Genomic DNA, 23,910 nt, shown 5'->3' on the forward strand with positions numbered 1-23,910 from the left:
AACCAGTGCCCATATGGGATGCTGGCATTGCAGGCAGCGGCTCTACCTGCTATACCACAGCACCCGCCCTAAGAATTTGGTCATTTTATAGCTATGGCAGGAAGATTTCTTATCCTTGGATGACTAAATGGGACTCAGTCCAATCCTACAGTGGTTAAACTATTTATTTATTTATTTATTTGAGAGGCAAAGCTACACAGAGAGAGGGAGAGACAGTGAGAGGTCTTCCATCTGCTGGTGCACTCTCCAGATGGTATCAACAGCTAGAGCTAGGCTGATCCAAATCCAGGAGCCAGGAGCTTCATCTGGTCTCCCACATGGGTACAAGGGCCCAAGCACTTGGGCCATCTTTCCCAGGCCATACCAGAGAGCTGGACTGAAAGAGGGACAGCCATGAAACCCTGAGGATATCTCTTCTTGATGACAGATTTTTTCCCCCTCTCTTTCTATCATGGTTTTGGGGCACCCGTTATCCTGCCTGCAGCCTAATTTTCAAGACATCAAAACTGGATCCTGTTACTTCCATGCTCTGCAATTGACAGGCCATTCTCGGGCCTTTGAACATTGAATGCTTTCCCCTCTTTGTGGCTTTTGTGTGTTGTTTTTCTCTTAGGAAATCTCCTCTGCCCAATGAAACCCTTTGTCTTTCACAGTCCATCTCAAATAATGTCCTTTCCATGAAGTTTTTTCTGATCCCTACTGCTACTCCTTTCCTAAACCTAGTTGAAGATGAGACTTGGTCTCTTAATCATCTTATCATTAGCTACTGTCACATTACAATTGGTCCACAAGAGTTTGTTGAAAGGGATTGAATGGTATGTATCAGATTCCATTGAGAATCAGAGATTTCAAAGAAAAGTTATTTCAATTTGTGTTCAATATACTGCTCATGAAGTTGCAACCAAGGTGTGAGAAAAAAACATTTAATAGAATATGTTTCAACAGAAATATAACCTAATCTATGTTCAGGGACAGTTGGAAAGAGACTGTACTCACGTGAATTTATGTAGGAAGCTGGCTGACAGCTGAGCCATGTGGAAATAAATCTGTTTTAAACTGTTTTCTTCTAAAATAAGCAACATTTTAGAAATGTTGTCTATCTCTTTTAGATTGGTACTAAATTATCCCACAGCTCTCCAAAGCTCATCAAGTTGATAATTGTTTTCAATGATCTGTAAACAAGAATGCTTTAAACAATTAACCCTTTCATTAATTTTATAAAAGACTCAGGTCTCAAAGGATTGGGAGTAATATAATCAGTTTGATATTATTGTCCTATCCCTTTTGGCTCATACCCCACCATGCTATGGAGCTATGGATACCAGACTGTTACCTATGGGAAAGTTAATTTAATCTACCTGATCCACACTTCCCAAGACCTAGGGACTGCTTCTCTAATAGTGAACAGTCTGGAGATGGATGGCTGCTTCCAGACCCAGTGCCTCTGACATTTGGGTGGTGAGGCAGCCTCCCAGTTGCTCGTGTGAATTTTCCTGGAATGCCTATATCATCATTTTATCTTCCCTGTAACTAGCCAGTCAGCTTTTGGTCTCACTCAGGTCTGGCCTGTAATCAATTCAAAATTAGTGCCAGTATCCAGCTCTAAATCCCCTATCTATAGTTGGATTCCTGTTGAGTAGAAAACTAAGAAATTCCTACCCAGAAAGTTAGTTTCCACAGGGCAGGTTTTTCAGACATGTGTTTGCCAAGAGGATACAACTGAAACAAAAGAGAACAAAAAGTCTCCATCTGCTGTTTCAAGCAGAAATGATTTGGAAACATCTTTCCTGCCCAAAAGATTAGACTTCTTGGTCAAGCTCATTGCCTCTTTTCTTCTCTTAATCCAAAATAACTTTGATTGTAAATGACTCCAGTATCCTTTTTCAGGTGATAATTCAAATCTTATTTTAAGAAGAAATAGATGAGGACTGGTGCTGTGGTGTAGTGGGTTAAGCTGCTGCTTGCAGTGCCAGCATCCCACATGGGCATTGGAGTCTCAGCTGCCCTGCTTACAATCTATCTCTCTGCTATTGTGTCTGGGAAAGCAGCAGAAGGTGACCCAAGTGCTTGGACCCTGCAACCCACATGGTAGACCTAGATGAAACTTCTGGCTCCTGGTTTCAGCCTGGCCCAACCCCAGTCATTGAGGCCATTTGGGGAGTGAACCAGCAGATGGAAAATCTCTCTGTCTCCCCTTCTCTCTCTCTGTAACTCTGCCTTTTAAATAAATAATTAATTTTTAAAATATAAATAAATTTTAATATATTGGTATTTCACTTTAAATGTTAAACTTTTATTAAAATGTACTTGGAGATTTTTTTTTTTTTTTGACAGGCAGAGTGGACAGTGAGAGAGAGAGACAGAGAGAAAGGTCTTCCTTTGCCGTTGGTTCACCCTCCAATGGCCGCCGCGGCCGGCGCACTGCGGCCGGCGCACTGCGCTGATCCAATGGTAGGAGCCAGGAGCCAGGTGCTTTTCCTGGTCTCCCATGGGGTGCAGGGCCCAAGCACCTGGGCCATCCTCCACTGCACTCCCTGGCCACAGCAGAGAGCTGGCCTGGAAGAGGGGCAACCGGGACAGAATCCGGCGCCCCGACCGGGACTAGAACCCGGTGTGCCGGCGCCGCTAGGTGGAGGATTAGCCTATTGAGCCACGGCGCCGGCCTGTACTTGGAGATTTTTATCACACTCAGAAGTTGAACATGGAATATCATCTCTGGATTTATTATGTCCATCTCTATACATATATTGTCACCTACTCAGCCATCCTCATCAGAACCTGAGTGATCATTTTTAGATCTGTAAAACCTATGCCTGCCTTTTAAATCTCTTTTCATATTAAGATAATCAGTGACTCTCTCTCACTGTCCAACTCTGCCTGTCAAAAAAAATAATAAAATAAATATAATGTTTCACTTTATTTTCTTTAGCTTGGGTTAAGTGTTCTATAGCAATCAGTGCTTAACGTTTTATGGCTACAACACTTATATGTTGTGTAGTACTTATCCCTGAGTGTGATGCCTTATTGACTACACTTCAAGTTTCTTGGGTTCTGTTCATTTTGTATCTACAAGATATTTGGTTTATTGAAGGTCCTCAAAATGTGTTGAATTAAGGATACCCTAAACCAAAAATAAAGGGCACTTAAACTAGTAACAAATTTTTAATATTTTGAAATTTGTTGAGATTAATTTTACACCTAAACAAAAGATCTGTTATTATAAATGTTCCTTATATGTTTAAAAATATTGCTTCTCCTGCAATTGCATGATGTGGCATGTCTAACTTTGCTATGTAGATGTCAGTTGGGTCTAGATAGTTAATAATGCTATCTAGATAATTGATGTACTTTTTTAAATTGGTCAATGCAATCATATATTAGTTTTTAAATTTTTTTTAACTTTTATTTAATGAATATAAATTTCCAAAGTACAGCTTATGGATTACAATGGCTTCCTCCCCATAACGTCCCTTCCACCCTCAACCCTCCCCTTTCCCACTCCCTCTCCCCTTCCATTCACATCAAGATTCATTTTCGATTCTCTTTGTATGCAGAAGATCAGTTTAGCATTCATTAAGTAAAGATTTCAACAGTTTGCTCCCACACAGAAACATAAAGTGAAAAATACTGTTTGAGTACTAGTTATAGCATTAAATCACAATGTACAGCACACTAAGGACAGAGATCCTCCATGAGGAGTAAGTGCACAGTGACTCCTGTTGTTGACTTAACAAATTGACTTCTTGTTTATGGCCTCAGTTTTTTAAAAATTTTAAGGTAAACAAATGTCATGTATTTCATAGATACAGATTTAGGAACATAGTGATACTTCCCACCCTACCTTCCCTCTCGTCCATGCTCCCACCCTTCCTCCTCCTTCCTCTTATTCCCTCTCTTAATTTTTACAATTATATGCTTCCACTTTACTTTATCCTCATAAGATTATCCCTACATTAAGAGTTCAACAAATAGTAAGAAGAAAAACACTGTTCTTCAACAGTGGAGACAGAGGCTGTGAACAATCATTGAATCTCTTTTTATTTATTTATTTATTTATTTATTTATTTATTTATTTATTTTGACAGGCAGAGTGGACAGAGAGAGACAGAGAGAAAGGTCTTCCTTTGCCGTTGGTTCACCCTCCAATGGCCGCCGCGGCCGGCGCGCTGCGGCCGGCGCACCGCGCTGATCCGATGGCAGGAGCCAGGAGCCAGGTGCTTTTCCTGGTCTCCCATGGGGTGCAGGGCCCAAGCACCTGGGCCATCCTCCACTGCACTCCCTGGCCACAGCAGAGGGCTGGCCTGGAAGAGGGGCAACCGGGACAGAATCCGGCGCCCCGACCGGGACTAGAACCCGGTGTGCCGGCGCCGCTAGGCGGAGGATTAGCCTATTGAGCCGCTGCGCCGGCCAATCATTGAATCTCAAAATGTCAATTCCACTCCTATACATTACATTTGTTGGTACTCTATTAGTTACCACATATCAGGTATTTATCTTTTGGGGACTGGCTTATTTCACTAAGTGTGATGGTTCCAATTGCATGTATTTTGTTGCAAAAGACAGGATTTCATTCTTTGTTATGGCTGAATAGTATTCCATACTATCTACCTCTCTATATGTGTGTGTGGGTATACACATATATATCACAATTTCTTCATCCAGTCATCAGTTGGTAGACATCTGGGTTCATTCAAATCTTATCTATTGTGAATTAAGCTTCAATAAACAGTATAGAGATACCTCAGAAAACTGAAAGTAGATACACTATATGACCCAGCAGTCTCACTCCTAGGAATTTACCCAAATAAAATAAGATCAGCATATGATAGATTACTAACTATTAAGAAATAGTTCTGACTTGTTTACACGAGAAACAAAAGATTATTTCATTAGTCAGATCTCATAGCAATTCACATGAAGAGCAGCAACTAAGTCAGACTTCACAGGGAATGATCCAGGAGGGAAGTGATGTTGGGGGACACATTAACCTGTTTTGTTTAGTAATGAAATACCAGAGACAGGCTGCTTATGAAGAAAAGAAATTTCTTTCGCCTCAAGGGTCTAGAGGTGCAAGATCTAGGGGCCTTATCTGGTGATTACCTTCTTGCTGGCAGAGCTCTGAAAGCATGACAAGAGACAGGGAATACCTGCTTTATTTTTGTCTGGTTTCTGCCTCTTCTCACAGAGCCTCCAATGAGCGAATCATGGGAATGCCACTCTAATGTTTAAACCTAAATCTAGACTTCATCATTTTTCAAACTCCTCTGAACAGTAGAGTTACTCTAAGGTTCTCCTTTCTCTATACTTCATAATGGGGATGAAATTTCCATACATAAAACCTATGGGGACAATCCAACCTTAACTAAAACCTATGGGGACAATCCAACCTTAACTAAACTATAACAGTGAGATTGGTGATTACACAGGGAATCTGGTGAAGTGCACTCTCCTTCAAGTGCTCAACTCTTAGGAATGAGGTTTTAGGAGGATTCTTATTCATCTTTATCCCATACTTAAGGGCTCTGCAGAATAGGCCATAATTGATTCTTTGTCGTGTTATTAGATAGGCCAACTTAAAGAAGTTAATGAAAGGTTTTTGACCCATGAACTTGTTACATTAAACTGAGAGCTGAAGTTAACTAGGAAGGGCACATTTTCTGTTGAGGTTCACAGTTCTTGGCTTCTTTGAATTTCTACTCTTGATTCCAAATACTAAAATTTATAACTTCAGATAGCACAATTTTTTTTCATCCCCATGCGTGTTTACACTGTAATCAAGATTAATGAGAATAACCATCTGTAAGTTATGTTGATTTATTAATTTAAGCTGATTTTTTTATTAAGCACAAATAGGAAAATTGATAAAACAAATAAAAAAAATCTGTTTGGAGGGACTGTTTAGCCGTGTGGTTAAGACATCTCTTGTGATACCAGCATACCATATTGTGAGTGTCTGGGTTCAAGTTTCAGCTTTGCTTCTGATTCCAGCTTCCAGCTAAGACCTACCCTGTAGGGAGCAGATGATAACTCAAGTAATCAGATCCCTGCAACCCATGTGGGTTACCCAGAGTGAGTTCCCAATGCATGGCTTTGGATTGGTGCAACCCTGGCTTTTGCAGCCATTTAGGGGGTTGAACCAGCATATGGGAGCTCTCTGTATGTCTCCCTCTCTTCTCCACTCTCAAACAAAATAAATTTTTAAAATTTCAAAATTCTGTATTTTTATATAATTTTTATTTCTATAATTTGGGATATCTGCCTCAGTTGCATCCTCCTTTATAAAACAGTCTTTTCCTCATTATCTTTTTTTTTTTTTTTTTTTTTTTTTTGACAGGCAGAGTGGACAGTGAGAGAGAGAGACAGAGAGAAAGGTCTTCCTTTGCCGTTGGTTCACCCTCCAATGGCCGCCGCGGCCGGTGCACCGCGCTGATCCAAAGGCAGGAGCCAGGTGCTTTTCCTGGTCTCCCATGGGGTGCAGGGCCCAAGGACTTGGGCCATCCTCCACTGCCTTCCCTGGCCACAGCAGAGAGCTGGCCTGAAGAGGGGCAACTGGGACAGAATCCGGCACCCCGACTGGGACTAGAACCCGATGTGTCAGCGCCGCAAGACAGAGGATTAGCCTAGTGAGCCGCGGTGCCGGCCCCTCATTATCTTATATAAAGATAATTAATATACAAACATTTCATGCAATCCATTATGATTAAATTATTTTGTGAGCTATAATAGTGGGAAGAATTTTTTTATGAAAGTCTTTTTTTTTTTTTTTTTTTTTTTGACAGGCAGAGTTAGACAGAGAGAGAAACAGAGAGAAAGGTCTTCCTTTTTCGTTGGTGCACACCCAAATGGCCGCTACGGCCAGTGCGCTGTGCTGATCCTAAGCCAGGAGCCAGGTGCTTCCTCCTGGTCTCCCATGCGGATACAGGGCCCAAGCACTTGGGCCATCCTCCATTGCCTTCTGGGCCACAGCAGAGAGCTGGACTGGAAGAGGAGCTACCAGGACAGAATCCGGCACCCCGACCAGGACTAGAACCCGAGGTGCTAGCCCTGCAGGTGGAGGATTAGCCAAGTGAGCTGCGATGCTGGCCATATGAGTCTTTACAATTGTGAACTTTTACATTGCTTTATGGAAGCCATTGAAAATTTTCACATCTTTTTCATTCTGTTGGATAACACAATCTTTCTAGATCAGATTAAACTAGCTATCTTATACCAGAGGCCACATTGGAGTAAATTGTCTACGGGCCTGTATACCTTAATCCCAGTGTTATAGAATTGAAATTACAGTTCAGATAATTAATTATTTTATTCCTCTTTAAGCATCTGGGAGGGACCATAAATGAAAATTTTGAAAAATTTGAGATTTTAATATTCATTTTAAAAATATGCTTTTCTTCATTAAAGATATTTTTATTCATAAAAAAGATTTATTTATTTGAAAGGCAGAATGACAATGAGAGAGAAAGAGAAAGGAGAGACAGAAAGAGCAAAAGTTAGATATAGATAGATATTCCATTTGCTTGTTGACTCCCCACATGGCTACAACAGCCAAGGCTAAGTCAGAAGCCAGGAACTCTATCTATGTATCCCATATGGGTGGCAGGGCCCAAGTTTTTGAGTCATCATCTGCTGCCTTCCCGGGTATGTTAACAGGAAGCTGGATCAGAAGCAGAGCAGCCAGGATTCACACTGGCCTCCATGGTGTTGCAATTGGTGTGTTAACCTGTGGTGCCACAACACTGTCCTTAAACACTAGTATTTTAAATGGGGTTTATAATTATAAACCATCATATAGATGATATATAAACATGAGCGATCAAAATGAAAGCTAGTTAGTATTTAAGTCCTTTTCTGCTACCTTTTGAACATATTATATATTTCTTAATTAAAGTTTGACCCTTTATTTTCAATCAATTCACTTTTTTTTTCTTCTCAAGTATGTCCATTGTACTCTGTGATCAATCACATATAGGGGATGGCATAATAACTTACTCTATTTCTCCAAAGATCTACCTCATTCAGATATGTGATAGAAAGAAGCATAAAGGAGTAACTTGTAGTTATTATTTTATTGTTTTTCTAAGAATTTCTTTATTAGAATTCACACAAAATTATGAGATTTAGTAATTTGGGCTAGGAAAATATGCCTTGCTCAATTATCCAATCAAATGTCCTTTGGAAAAAGGTGTTTTAAAGATGTATGGGCTATAGATCTTGTGCTAATGTAATCATTCACGGTGTTTTTTAAGCAAATAAACTAGTTTAAATAAGCTCATAATGAGGTTTTAATTTATGAAGAAATGAATCAGTAGGGCAAAGAGAGTTACAAAGTATTAGAAGAATTTGCCTTGTATAATGATTGAAGAATCACTTGAGTAAAATCCCCACTGAACTGGCTCTTTTGTTGGACGAAAGAATACAATTTTATTAAAAATTAATACTTCAGTGTAACATGAAACCAGTGCTTCCTGAATGATTATGTGCCAAATTAGTTTGCTGTAAACAATAACGAAACGGGTGACTGTGCAAATGAAAGCACTGAGTTATTTAAACTTGCAGTAGCATGTTTAATGAGATGCAGCAAAAGCAGAAAATGTTTAATTTAGTAACAGGTGACCTGAATCAATCTGTCCTACACAATAATGGGCTTTAGGGCTACTTTCCAGTTAAAACAACTTAACACCACCTTATTAATGTTTAAGATGAACTATTATATTATTCTTTCTTTGTAAGCCAGCTGTTTTAGTGTGACAACTTCAGGGGCCAATTATTATAAGTTCTATGTGACATACTGCCAGCCAAATTAAGTCTTTGTTGGATATTTCCTTTATAAAATCTGAGAATGTGTTTTCTTTCCTTCAGGTTGAATTGTATGAAAATCATAATCTAATACACATTTTGAAAGAAAAACTTGTACTTTGGTATTTGTCTGGAACATAGTTGTGTATGTCTAGCCTACTCATGCAAGCTGTAGGTGGTTTAAGCAGCTTCTGTACGTAAATGATGGATTCTTCTCATGTTTAGGAAGGGCTCTGGAAGTGGATGATCTACCCAGATATTTCTTAGGCAGCCACCTGATATTGTACCTTGCCCTTGCATCTTTGTCTTTTGGAGTCAGCATACTATCATCACTGTGCACATATTTTGAAAACTTCTTTCTCAGAGAATGTGAATTCACAGACTGTGATAATTTAATGTGGCAATTCAAGACAGAGAATTGAATTATTAAGAACCACCTTGAATCCCTCTAGGGATACTCTGCTTATGATTATCCTGTGCTATTGAAAAACCCTTTTACTCAGTTTTAAAGAACTTTCCTCTCGAGGTAGCATGGTCCTCTATGAACAGGGGGGAGATACTGAACATCTGTGAGGAGAATAAGAAGCTGCAGGTATCTTTAAAATGATGCATCTTATTTGTAAATGTAGAATGCAGTTTAGTGTCGAAATCCTCCTTTAGTGGGATGTTACCTTGATATATTCTGTTCATTTGGAGTTGGTTTCCAAACTGAATTAGAAGAAGAAAATAACATGTACCATCTTACACAGTGAACCCAAATATGTCCCTAGTGTCACATTTGTAACCACTTTAGGGTTGGGAATGTTACTGTATTTCTTTTTGCATATCTGAATTCTGAGGGTTATGAAAGTTGTATTTGTAGCAAATACTGAATATTTGATTCAAACATTATTTTTCAAATTCAGAAATTATTGAAGCTCATATGTGCATCCATTGCAGATGGGGAGCCTTAAATGTGTTTGGTTTAAATGCGAAAGAAGCTTTACCATTACATATGCTATTTTGCAATTGTGTAACTTTGGTAAATAGATGATTTTATATGAATAAACTTAATTAACATAGTACTTTAAAGCAAGACATAAGAACAGATGATTTTTTTTTAATGAGCTTGCTGGAATATTATCTAAGTCAAGTGAGTATTTTTTTTTTGTTTTAAATAAGAACAGTCTCATTCCCAAAGAAACAACATGTGATGTATGGTATAAATTTCAATGTTTTATTTTCACTTTGAGAGAGAAAACTTTTTGTTGTTTATTCTTTAAAATGTTGAGACTTTTAGAATCTTACTGCTTAATTGAATATCTATGAAAAAATTGAAAATGACAACCCATAGCACTTATTGTTTCCAGAAACATTGCTTGGTAATTGTGGTTTTGAACGATAAGATACAGATAAAGCTTGTACGTGGGAGTTATTGGATTAGAAGCAGCATATAGATAGATAACCTTTTTTTTTTTTTGAAAAGAATTCCATTGTTTGGTCAACACTTTTGGTTTGGGAAACTAGTGCTAGGGAACACTCTGAATTTTCTAAAAATGTTTAAACATTTAATCAAAGCATGTGATTGGGAGTTAGTAGGCCTCAGTCAAGTCCTGGATCATGCAATGTTGGTTGATAGAACTCTCAGATCCTGGGTAACCTTTTCTGAGCCTCATCTTCCTAGCTTTTCATTTTGAATGCATAACCCATAATTTGCAGGATATAAGGATAAAATGAGTCTGTTAATTATATATAATATTAATAATAAATAATATTAATAAATGATATCAATAAAATATAATCACAATATTAAATATGATTATGGTGAATAATTTTCTTCTTCTTGGGAGTTTCTGTGTAAGGAAATCCCATGAAGAATCATTTTAAGTGATGATTTGCTTTGTAAAATATATCATTGCCACCTTCCTTTCTCTCCTTACTTCTTCCATATTCCTTAATTTTGTACTCTGATGTTTTCAAACACTGTTTAAAATTACATCTGTCAATGTTTTTGCTTGTAATATATGAAGTTATTTCAAAAAGTAATGGAAAATGAAGTTAAGATAAGTTGATTTTGATGTAAAACAGTTTTTAAATCCATGCATAGTTTTTTATATTATGTGTTTTTGAACTTTTTAAAGACCCCTCACATATGTGGACTTCAATTTTCTTTTTGTATCAAAATCAATTTATCTTTTAAAAAAGTATTCATTTTTATTTATTTGAAAAAGAGCAATAGAGTCCCTCTATATATAGATGTATAGATATAAATATATAGAGAGAGAGGATCTTCCATCTACTGTTTCACTCCCCAAATGTCCTCATCAGCGAGGGCTGGGAACTCCATCTGGGTCTCTCATGTGGATGACAGGGGCCAAGTACTTGAGCCATTATCTTCTGTCTCCTAGGGTGTGTATTAGCAGGAAACTGGAATTGGAAGTGAAGCTGTGATTTGTAACCTGGGCTTTCCTCTGTGCAGTGTAGGTATCCTAAGCAGTGTCTTAACTGCTAGGCAAATTCTTACCCTGTGGTTGATTTTACTTGTTTTCTTTAATTTTGATATTGACAGTCCTTTTTAGAAAATAATCTTCCTGGGGGTGGCACTGTGGTGTAGTGGATAAAACTGCCACCCGCAGTCCTGGCATCCTATATGGGTGCTGGTTTGAGTCCTGGTTGCTCCACTTCCGATCCAGCTCTCTACTATGGCCTGGGAAAGCAGTAGAAGATTGCCCAAGTCCTTGGGCACCTGCACCCTCATGGGAGACCCGGAAGAAGCTCCTGGTTCCAGGCTTTGGATTGGCCCAGCCCTAGGTGTTGTGACCATTTGGGAGCAGGTGAACCTGCTGATGGAAGATCTTCTCTCTCTCTTTCTCTCTCTCTCTGCCTTTTTTAAAAAAGAAAATAGTCTGCCTGGATTGGTACCCATTTGATAGCTATGGGAAGAAATGCTTCAAAAATATATTGGTAGTTGTGATTGTAGTAGTGAGGTTGGGGAATAGATGGAATTAATCTATAATTGACAGTTTCATCAGTGCAGAACTATTTGATGCATTCCTGTGGTGTGTAGACTAAAACTTTAAAGTGGGTATATCTGGGTTTGGAATCATGGCTAATGAAAAAAATTTTCCATGTCATGTTAATTGAATTACATTGGGAGCTACCTCTGTGTTTGCTAAGTAAAAATTGACATTGATAAAGAGCTAATGATTTTTTCCAGTAACAGCATACATATTAAATAAGTATCTGTTTGTAACTTGATTTTTTCTTTTTGCCTATAAAATATTAATACACTGGACTCATCAATTATCAATAAAGAAGGTATTATGCATTCTGACAGTACACCCTGAGGTTTAAAACATCACACTGAGTGCCATATTAGGTAGTGAAATATCCTATATCAGAGGAGTTTTTCATCCATGAAATAGCATTCGTATGTTCATTTCTGTTTACCAGATGAGCGATTGATAGGTGAAAACGAAAATATGCCATATTTGTTATGGCTCATATTTGTAAACCTTCCCCTTTGCAGATTTGCGTCCAAAGACTTTTAGGATCATTCAAGTGCTTAGAATCATCTGCTTTACTTGGAGTTGTGCTAAACCAAAGATGAAAACCGGTTTCTGCTTTAAATAAGAACCAGTTAACCGGCTGTTCTCTACTTTTGTAACCACCAACGCAGAGATTTTGAGGCCTTTATCGCTCAGAAATCTCTTTCAGTTGAGGTATTTGGGCAAAAAAAAAAAAAAAAAAAAAAAAAAAAGCTGAACTTTGATATGTGGTAATTTGTACAAATTTTATTCCTTGGTGAATTGGTTTTAAATGATCCTGCAATCTGTGGAGTTAGATAATTTCCACATATATTTTGTTTGGCAGTTCAGGAAAACATAGATATGGTTGTCATTATTGGAAAAAAAATGCATTTCACCTGAGCATCTTGGTTTCGTGTTTTCTGTACGTGTTATCAGGCCATGTTGCATTCACTCCTATGCCTGGCAGTGGCTTTCTGGAGCTGAGTTACCATTGCCATGTGTAGTATATTAATGGCCCCACTGTTCACTTACATCATGTGCCTGAATTTTGTAAGCATTTCATCTTGTGAACTTTGGCCTGCATAATTCTCACTTTTGATAAAGTTATATATAGGGACAGGTTCTTGGCATCGTGGTTCAAGACTTTGCTTGAGACACTAAATCCCCTGTTTTGGAGTGCCTGAGTTCAAACCTGAATCTGCTTCTTATTCCAGTTTCTTGCTAATATACTCCTTTGGAGGTCCCAGGTGATGGATCAAGTTCTTGGGTCACTGCCACCCACTTAGGGAGACCCAGATTGATTTCTTAGCTCCTGGCTTTCTCCTGGCCCAGCCCTAACCCTTGCAGGTATTTTGGGAAAGCAGACTAGTGGATGCGTGTTATTTGTGTGTGTGTGTGTCTCTCTCTCTCTTTCTCTGCCTTTAAAATACATACATAAATAAATATAAATTTAAAACATTTAGTTGTATGTAACAGGTTTTCAAGACCCTAATACACAGTGTTGCATAATTTGGGATTCTTTGGGACCAACCTCAATCCTTCCCAGGGCTTCCCTCCTCGCATCTGGGATGCTACTTCCAACCCTGGCCGGCCTTTGTCTCAAGGCCCTTGTTTTCTCATGGTGCCTGCAGCCCAGCAGAATCACAGCTCCGTAGTCTTCCCTGTTCCGTGGCCTGGAGTACCCACCCACCATAGTACATTTTGTGTACACGTCCCACTCCATTGGCTTTTCCCATAGACCTCCCTGACACTTGCTTTCCTGCTGCACTGTGAGCCCCTCAAGGCCTGGCAGGCAGCAGCCTTTGCTCCACTCTGCCTTTTTTTTTTTTTTTTTTTTTGACAGGCAGAGTGGACAGTGAGAGAGACAGAGAGAAAGGTCTTCCTTTGCTGTTGGTTCACCCTCCAATGGCTGCTGCGGCTGGCACGCTGCGGCTGGTGCACCGCTCTGATCTGAAGCCAGGAGCCAGGTGCTTCTCCTGGTCTCCCAGCAGTAGAATTTTATTTTAAATCCTCAAAGACCCAAATTTAGTGTTGGCTTCAAGTCCAATGCAACATTGAAGACTGGTATTCTTCTCTCCTGTCCTCCATCTCAAATGATTCCCTGTTCTTTTTCTTTTTCCATTGACTAGGTCAGGTAGACTTTTTCTTCTTAAATCATATGACAGCCATTTAAAATATTCTCAGGCCATATTTAGGGTACTTGTTCATCTTTCATAATAGTTTATCTCTGTGGAACCCATCGGTGGTTCTGAGTTTGTGTTGCCCAATTAAGAACAACCCTCCCCACCAACTGGCTTATGCCTATTAAATATCCCAGTGCACACTTAAACATTTGCATGTTCATAAAATCAAATGCATGCATGCACATTCGCACACACTTTGAGTTTGTTTCCACTTGGTTAATCATACATCCCACCAGCTAGACATTGTATGCTTCCTTTGAATTTACACCTAATGGAAAGAATCCCGTGTGGAGGCTTTAAATGGAGAGAGTTGTCCTTGTTCATCCTTCTAAATGCCTTATTTTAAGGACTTATGTTTGGTAAGATTCTGAGAAATGCTTTCTTCTCACATGCACAAAGCAAATACTGTTCCTCTTTTCTGCTAATGTCACAGTTTTTATAGCTATAAGAATGTTTTGTTAGGACTTAGTTTACCAAGTAGGCCACAGACAGGTTCTTGTGTAAAGGAGTAAAGTTTATGAAGAGAGATGACAGAGTGGTTCAACAGAAATATGGCTGTCCCCCTAAATGGATGGTGAGCTCTTTGTAAATATTTATTAGTTAAACTGTAAGAAGTGGAGTTGAACATTTGACTTCTTAAAGCATGTAATTTTCCTGTCATACTGAATTTAAGCCCAATATAAGAAGGGCTTTAAGATCTATTGTTGTGGAAATGACTAACCTATGCAGGAACCTTAGCTGCAACAACTGGGGAAGGTAGTAGTGCAGTGTCCATTCCTGCCACAGTGCATTGGTTATGGCTCAGCTTTTATTTCTACAAGTTTTAGACGGAGAATTTCTAGTAAAGGGAACACTTTCAGCATAATAAATGTTTCATAATTCAATGTATAGTAAGTATTTCATGTTCAGAATTATAAATATTTCTGGAATGATTGAGTGACCAAAGAACAGGCCATATTCTTCAAAATTCCTGTTGTTTGTTCTGAATACAACTGTTATTTACATGGAGCAAAAAGAATAAGGCAATTCCTTTTAGAAATGAAACTTTTCGCCGGCGCCGCGGCTCAATAGGCTAATCCTCCACCTAGCGGCGCCAGCACACCGGTAACTAGTCCCGGTCGTGGCGCCAGATTCTGTCCCGGTTGCCCCTCTTCCAGGCCAGCTCTCTGCTGTGGCCCGGGAAGGCAGTGGAGGATGGCCCTAGTGCTTGGGCCCTGCACCTGCATGGGAGACCAGGAGAAGCACCTGGCTCCTGCCATCGGATCAGCCTGGTGCGCAGGCCGCAGCGCGCCGCAGCGCGCCACAGCGCGCCAGCCGTGGCGGCCACTGGAGGGTGAACGAATGGCAAAAGGAAGACTTTTCTCTCTGTCTCTCTCTCTCACTGTCCACTCTGCCTGTCAAAAAAAAAGTCACTTTTCACCTCCAGCCATTTAAATTACAAATAAATACACAATAACATTTTTTATGATAGAAAAAAATTCTTAATGTCTCCTTTTTCTTCCCTTATAAAACCTAACTTGGTAAAATTAACAAAGTAAGAAAAAAGTTATAGTACACCAGAAAGATATTTCTAAATAATGGGATCCTCATGAAAGATAGTAGAGTTTGTTGGAGAATAGTTAGAAATTTATTTCTCTTTCCTTTCTAGACAAATCCTAACATTCTCCTACTTTCAGACTCCTGAATTTTCTGTATTTTAATGAATCACGGTCTGGAGGCACTAGGCTTTGGCTGAGTCGGAGGAACATTGAGAGTGTTTATCCGGGTTGTCCAGCATTTAGTGATGCACACGACATTGAAAGTAAGGAAGGATTATGAACAAGCTGCCTGCAGGCTCCATTGTGTGATGTGAATGGTTTCCTGGGCGAATATGGAGCAGTTGCAAAAAGTACGTGGGTGTCTCAGGTCAGTGAAGTGTGCTTTGTAGCCTCTGGGATTGTCTGCTTCTCCGGATGCTGCCTTCCCACTGTTCCTTCAGCCAAGCCCCTGGCTTGTGCTGCGTCTTTGTGCTGCAGTTTCCCTTGTCTCACTTTGTGCTCTGGAGTTGGAGCTATGTAAAGCAGATTCATTTATTGTTTAGTTGAATCAGAATGACCGCAATTCAGCAGACAAATTGGACCTCAGCTAGGAGTGCTTTGTCGTAAATAATGTTGGAAGAGATTGGATTCTCCCCTTGCTGATATACTTGAAACTACACATTAAAATCAGCATGTGAAAGGACTGATGTATTGCAGCTGACTGATCGCTGAGCTATGTAGCCCTGTCCCTGTTCTGCCCCTTTGTTGCTGTCTTTATCTCCCTAAAGTATATTTATGGTAAGGGAAACTAATATTCTATTGTCTGAATTATTCTTTTCGTTTCAGCTTCCATTTAAAAAAAATCAGCTCAATGATGCACAACTTTCTCAGTGAATAATTCTTTGTGATCTGGAAAGGAAACCTATTTCATAGATTGGTTAAGGGGATTTTCTATGGTTAGGTCAGGTGAATCGAATTTTTCACATATAATGGTAGAACATTTTAAAATTTAGCAACATGCTTTGGCCTAGAAGTTGCAACTACCCTAGCAATACAAAAATACCTGTTTCATTTACTGTGAAAATATTTTTTACACTGTTAAAATGTACTTATTTCATACTTCATTTTTTTTCAAGTTACTCAGTTCCATAAATAATCTGGAGATATACAAATCTGATATTTTCTCCTCAGTGGAAGAAATGTGTGCTATTTTGTTTACTTTTACATGCAAGTATGCCATTATATTTACTTTAATATGTAAGTATAAAACATTTTATATAGTTCAAGCACAACATGTATTTAGCTAGACCCTTGGACTTAGTGCTTAAGTACCGGTTCAAGTAGTGTTTTGCTCACTTAATCTAAACAATTCTTTATTGCTAATTATATTACCTTAATAAAAATCATCTCAGGGATGGATTTGTCATTGAAAATAGGCTAGATTTCTTTTTTTTTTAACTTTTATTTAATGAATATAAATTTCCAAAGTACAGCTTATGGACGACATGGAAGACTTCCATGGTATTTGGAGTCTACATTTTATATACTTCATAGTTCACTTTTTAATTTATTCAGTGGTAACCAAACAGTGCCTAACCACCAGCAGACATATTTGGGAACCTGACTAAATTCCATAGAGGTGCTACCAATCTGGCCCCAGAAATGACCAAAATTTTGTTTTTTTTTTTTCCTAATCCAAGCAGACATATTATTCTATCCATGTTTTTCATAAGAATTCTGATCCTGCATTTCAGCTTTATATAAATGAGGTAACTCTGCTGCAAGTGAAAGAGAGGGGCTGCCATCAGTTGACACCAAAAAGCAAACTCAATGCCATACCCTTATAAGACACATCATGTAGGGCAGTAAAGTGCTCTCCTCTAAAAAGAGACTACAGGAACACTGTAGGGACAAGTGCGACTGTTTTTACTGGCACAAATGGCTACTACTGTTTAACTGTAACAATAACTGCTTCATAATTGTTGCTGAATTATACTCTACTGTTACTTTCCTTTTTTTTAACAAAAAGGTGTTCTAAAATTACTTGTCTTTGTTATTTTCCTCTTACTTTTTTTGTATTACCATCTGATACTTTACTTTTTCAAGTTAGTGTATTAATATGAACAGAACAGATTCAATACAATTCATAAATACAAAGTTAAGGTTACAAAGATAATAACATTGATATGTATAACCAAATTCTTAAGTATTCAAAACAGTGTCCAATATAAAAAAATGTGTGGGGTGGGTGTTCAGCCTAGTGGTAGGGATGACTGCAACCCTTATTTGAGCACCTGATTACATACTGGCACTGGCTCCTGAATCCAGCTTAACTTCAGCTTCTCGCCAGTGCAGCAAGGGGGCAGCAATGTTGGCTGACGCAGGTGGGATTCTGTCGTCCATCTGGAGACCCTGACTGCATCCATTGCTTCTGGCTTCAGTGGGCCCAGCTCCAATCTAGATCCAGGCCTTCCTAGGGCATTTGTGGAGTGAGCCAATAGATGAGAACAGTTTGCTCCCACACAGAAACATAAAGTGAAAAATACTGTTTGAGTACTAGTTATAGCATTAAATCTCAATGTACAGCACACTAAGGACAAAGATCCTACATGAGGAGTAAGTGCACAGGGACTCCTATTGTTGACTTAACAAATTGACACTCTTGTTTATGGCATCAGTAATCACCCTAGGCTCTTGTCATGAGCTGCCAAGGCTATGGAAGCCTTTTGAGTTCACTGACTCTGATAATTTTTAGACAAGGCCATGGTCAAAGTGGAAGTTCTCTCCTCCCTTCAGAGAAAGGTACCTCCTTCTTTGATGACCCATTCTTTCCACTGGAATCTCACTCGCGGAGATCTTTCATTTAGGTTTTTTTTTTCCCCAGAGTGTCTTGGCTTTCCATGCCTGAAATACTCTCATGGGCTTTTCAGCCGGATCCGCATGCCTTAAGGGCTAATTCTGAGGCCAGAGTGTTGTTTAGGACAACTGCCATTCTATGGGTCTGCTGTGTATCTCACTTCCCATGTTGGATCATTCTCTCCCTTTTTGATTCTATCAGCTAGTATTTGCAGACACTATTCTTGTTTATGTGATCCCTTTGGTTCTTAGTCCTATCATTACGATCAATTGTGAACAGAAATTGATCACTGGGACTAGTGAGATGGCATTGGTACATGCCACCTTGATGGAATTGAATTGGAATCCCCTGGTATGTTTCTAACTCTACCATTTGGGGCAAGTCAGCTTGAGCATGTCCCGAATTGCACATCTCTTCCCTCTCTTATTCCCAGTCTTACATTTAACAGCGATCACTTTTCAGTTAAGTTGCAGCACTTAAGAAGAATTGTGTATCGATTACAGTATTCAACCAAAAGTATTAAGTAGAACAAACAAAAAAAATACTAAGAGGGATAACATATCAAGTTGCTCATCAACAGTCAGGGTGAGGGCTGATCAAGTCACCGTTTCTCATAGTGTTCATTTCACTTTAACAGGTTTCCTTTTTGGTGCTCAGTTAGTTGTCACCTATCAAGGAGAACAAGTGGTATTTGTCCCTTTGGGATTGGCTTATTACACTCAGCCTAATGTTTTCCAAATTCCTAACAGGGATCACTTTTCAGTTAAAATTTAAACACCTAAGAATAATTGTGTGTTAATTACAGAGTTCAACCAATGCTACTAGAACAAAAAAAAAATACTAAAATGGATAAAGTATTACATTGTACATCAACCGTCAGGACAAGAGCTGATCAAGTCACTGTTTCTCATAGTGTCCATTTCATTTCAACAAGTTTCCCCTTTGGTGCTCAGTTAGTTGTCGCCGATCAGGGAGAACATATGATATTTGTCCCTTTGGGACTGGCTTAATTCACTCAGCATGATGTTTTCCAAATTCTAAGAACTTTTCTGCTGTTATTATTATCATTTAGTTAATAGGCAGGAGATCAAGAAAGACTTGCAGACAGAGCTCCTTTCTGCTGATTTACTTATAGCTTCAGTATCTGGGACTGGGATAGGGCAAGAGTCAGAATTGAGAAGTTACATGGGTGGCAGAAACCTAATTACTTGATGTTAGGGGAACCATAATGTTAGGAAAGAAGTTGCAGATTGACATGGGGCACCAAAATGCTAGGAAAAGAGGTCAGAATAGAGAGGAGGCAGTGTACGAATTTACAGCCAGACTGGATTTATTCAGAGAATATAAATCTGTAGGTGGTTGACCAACTGCCCACGTACCCATGATGGAAAACGTGGCAGAAGGCCCCGACCCCCAAGGGCTGGGCCTTTTTATATTTTAGGAGGGCTATGGAGTGGGGGTGGGAGAGGGGGCAGCAGGCAGAGGGGAATTCCTGGAACTGGTCTTTCAGGTGTTCAGAGGGACTGGTCTTTAAAGTGGTTAGAGCAACTGTTTTTTTTTTTTTTTTTTTCAGGTTTTTAAAGCAATAGGGTGTGAGACCCAATTGAGTTTCAAGGGCAAGGAATACATTCCAGTGTTTATCTCCTTTGGGCAATGAGGGAGAATGGCTGAGGCTTCTGTCCTTGTTCTATCACTTGATCCATCACCTGCTACACCCCGGGTCTGCAATGGCAGGAAGCTGGAGTCTATTAGCCAGAGTTTGGAATCGATCCCAGGCACTCCGATGTGGGATGTGAGAGTCTTAACTGCTAGACTTACCGCTCCCTCCCATAAGCATTTTTTCCTCTAGATACTTTACACATGCTATTAAACTTTAATTTGAAATATATAATATCTTTTTAAAAGATTTTATTTATTTATTTTAGAGGTAGAGTTACAGACAGAGAGAGGGAGAGACAGAGAGAAAGGTTTTCCATCCGCTAGTTCACTCCTCAAATGGCCACAATGGCTGGAGCTGGCCTGTTCTAAAGCCAGGAGCCAGGAGCTTCTTCCCAGTATCCCACGTGGGTGCAGGGGCCCAAGGACTTGGGCCATCTTCCGCTGTTCTCCCAGGCCATAGCACAGACCTGGATTGGAAAAAGAGCATCTGGGACTCGTACCGGCACCTATATGGGATGCCAGCACTGCAGGAGGAGGCTTACCCTACTACATCACAGTGCGAGCCCCATATCTTCATTTTTACACTTGATAAGTCTAACAGAACTATTAAATAACTCTTCTCCCAAGTCAGGCAGCAAGCAGATGCTAGATCTATGTCTATTTAGTTCCAAAGCTTATATATTTTCATCTTTGCCTATAACTTTCTACTCTTATATAGAAATAAGTTTTACAAAGCAAGAAATATTTTTAATTTCTACATAATATGAAACAGTGGGAATGTATTTTTAAAGTGGCCTTTTTGTACAAAGATCTATTTCAATTTTGAATTATTGTGTATTATGTTCTCTTCAAATGAGTCAACACCCATGGTGACTTGGAGTGCATTTACAGATATTTAAAATAGACAAGGTCCTCTTGATTATGCCTGGTTTGCATTTTAAAAGCATTTGGTGCTCATAACACCTCAGTGTTTCTAAGACATTTGGCTTGACTAGGTCTCATGTCTAATAGGACATTGATAAACAATGCATCATGGCAGAGACTTTAAGTGTGGGGTGTTAGAATGAGAATGATACTGTTTAATTTTTCTGACATCAGACTAGTCTGCTTCAAGGAAAATTTTAGCAAAGGTAATTGGGTAGACCACCAATATAAATTAGGTCAATAGCCTAGACTTGCACTTACTAGCCTTGATAGCAGACTTGACAGCAGCACAAATCTATTAAAAGAAAATGGAACAGTCCCTGACATAAAATAATAGGATTGTCATATATACAAGACATGGTACAGTTTTTCCTTTTAATTAACATATGAGAACAAAATAAGTTTGTGCAGCTGGTCCTTTTTCATTTTATTTGCCTTGACTAAATCTCACACCTGAGGGGTTTGAAACATGACAGACAACAGGTGTGAATATGTATCTCATAATTGACTGTGGTTTCTGTCCTTTCTTTAAAAATTGGCTATGTTGTAAACATCTGTAGCGCTAATAATGATAGCCTTTTTTTCTAACCTGTAAAGTGCTTTCCAAACCATGGTTAGATTATATGTCTGAATCAAATCTCAAACTTAAATAAGTCAACTTATTAAATTACTGTTGCGTGGAGAATATATTCTAAAGGAATGATGAGTTTCAGTCAGTTTGCAGTGGCAAGCAGCCACTCATAGAAGCCTCTTGTGACATGGATTTTTTAGGAAGAAATGGAAACAGCAGTAAGTGCAGGTCCTTAAGGAGACATTCTGTGTTATTGATGCACTTTTGTTTCCACAAAAACCACTGCCAAAACTTTATTCAAAATGAATTCTGATTGAACTAATGGGGAAATCTATTTATTGTCACTGCCACAAAATTATTGTGAAAATAAAACAGTAATCCCAGATTACTAACCTAGCCACTCTTTCTGCCATTTCTTAAAAAAAAGGTTTTTTGTTTGTTTGTTTGTTTTATTTTGGAGCCAGTGCTGTGACATGGTATGTTAAGCCTCCACCTGTGGCACTGGCATCCCATATGGCCACCGGTTCGAGTCCTGGCTGATCCATTTCCCATCCAACTCTTTGATATGTCCTGGGCAAGCAGTAGAAGATAGCCAAAGTGCTTGAACCCCTGCACTCACATGGGAGACCAGGAAGACACTCCTGGCTCCTGGCTTCAGATAGGCCCAGCTCTAGCTGTTGCACCCATCTGAGGATTGAACCAGTAGATGTAAGACCTTTCTCTGTTTCTCCCTTTGTCTGTAACTCTACCTCTCAAATAAATCAATTTAAAAGTCTTTAAAAAGCAGTTGATTTTCATCTACCTGAAAGAGAGGAGGAGAGAGAGAGAGAGAGAGAGAGAGAGAGAGAAAATATCTTCCATCCATTGGTTCACCTCCAAATGCCTACATAAGCCAAGAGCCAGAAACTTCATCCAGTTCTCCTGTGTAAGTAGCAGGGTCCCAAGCACTTGAGCCATCATCTGCTGCCTCCCAGGATGTATCTACAGGAAGCTGGATGGGAAGCAGAACAGCCAGGACTTGAGCTGGCACCCTGATATGGCATGTGTTTTCCCATTCAAACAACCCAACTGACCTGAGCTACAGTGCTTGCCCCTTTACTAGTGTTCTTCAAGGACAAAGGGTGCTTTATGATAGAGAAAACCTCTCTTTTTTTTTCTTTTATAGCAGAAATTTCAAAATGCCACTTAATTAGATTTAAGGACACATAGGCTTAGTAATTGTGTAGAGTAAGTACACCATTGAAACAAAATAAGTTGATTTGACTGATTCTCCCCCACCCCAACCTTTCTTCAAAGATTACAGTGCTCATCTACTTGCCAGTGGATGGAACTTGGCAGTGAAACATAGCAGTTGAAATTATGAGAAAAGTTTAAGTTTTCTGGATTTCCCAAAGGATCAATACAGATAAAGGCAATACAAAAAGAGTTGCTTTTATCAGGTTGATATTCTGCATCAGGAAATTGTCTATTTTTTACATCATAATCAAGTAAACCTCAATTAAAAATCTTTGCCTTAATAGGGTGCTGCTTTTATTTTCCAGATTTTCTTAAATGTGTTATATTCAACCAAGGGAGTCTTTGCAATTCTTGAACATTTTGCTTTCTTTGTGTGAGAACTTTAGATTCAAGTTGTATTGAATGTTCATGAAAATTGCAATGGAAAAGGGTGCAGTGTTTATTTAGCCTAAATGAGGCTCTGTTGAGACTTGTGTCTAGGAGACTGAATGCAGGGTTTAAGGTCTGATCACGCTGAATGATACATGTGACGTTTCTGTAAGGGAAAGTAAGTAGAGCAGCTGGTTTCAGGGAAAGTAGTATCTAGTGATAACTGAAGCTTTGGCAAAAACTTGCTTTAGGATAATGTTGAATGTAAAAAGTATTTAAACCAGTCTTTTATGTTGTAGTTGGGAGAATCTGGAATTAGTTTAAATTTACATATGAGGAAGATGTTTTTGTCAAACAAAAATGATGACTCAGTCAGACTTAGGCAGGGCTGTTGGAAAGGTTTCTGTTACTTTGGGCTTATTAACAATAACCTGAATTACCTTCTTCAGCTAGGTGGACAGCATCTTAATCTTCCTAAATCTTTCTTCATCTCAATAATGAAAGCTATTATTGTTGCAATTATGGCAAGTTCATTATATGCATTCTCATGTAATTTTCAGAGTCACTCTGAAAGATAATAGTTGTTGGGTCTTTTATATAGTTGGGTCTTTTATATAGTTTTCATATAGTTATGAAAATTAAGACTCATGGGGCTGGTTCACTTGGTTAATCCTCTGCGTGCGGCACCGGCATCCCATATAAGCACTGGTTCTAGTCACCAGTTGTTCCTCTTCCAGTCCAGCTCTCTGCTGTGGCCCGGGAGGGCAGTGGAGGATGGCCCAGGTGCTTG

The 23,910-nt window shown here is 39.2% G+C and overlaps 1 protein-coding gene across 5 annotated transcripts in view; it reads left to right on the plus strand.

The window, feature by feature from the left end:
• The window catches only part of IMMP2L (inner mitochondrial membrane peptidase subunit 2), a 1,099,135-nt gene that overhangs the window by 350,205 nt on the left and 725,020 nt on the right, over positions 1 to 23,910 (plus strand). The window lies entirely within an intron of this gene.

The sequence above is a fragment of the Oryctolagus cuniculus genome, chromosome 3 (assembly GCF_964237555.1).
Source record: "Oryctolagus cuniculus chromosome 3, mOryCun1.1, whole genome shotgun sequence".
NCBI classification, from domain to species: Eukaryota; Metazoa; Chordata; class Mammalia; order Lagomorpha; family Leporidae; genus Oryctolagus; species Oryctolagus cuniculus.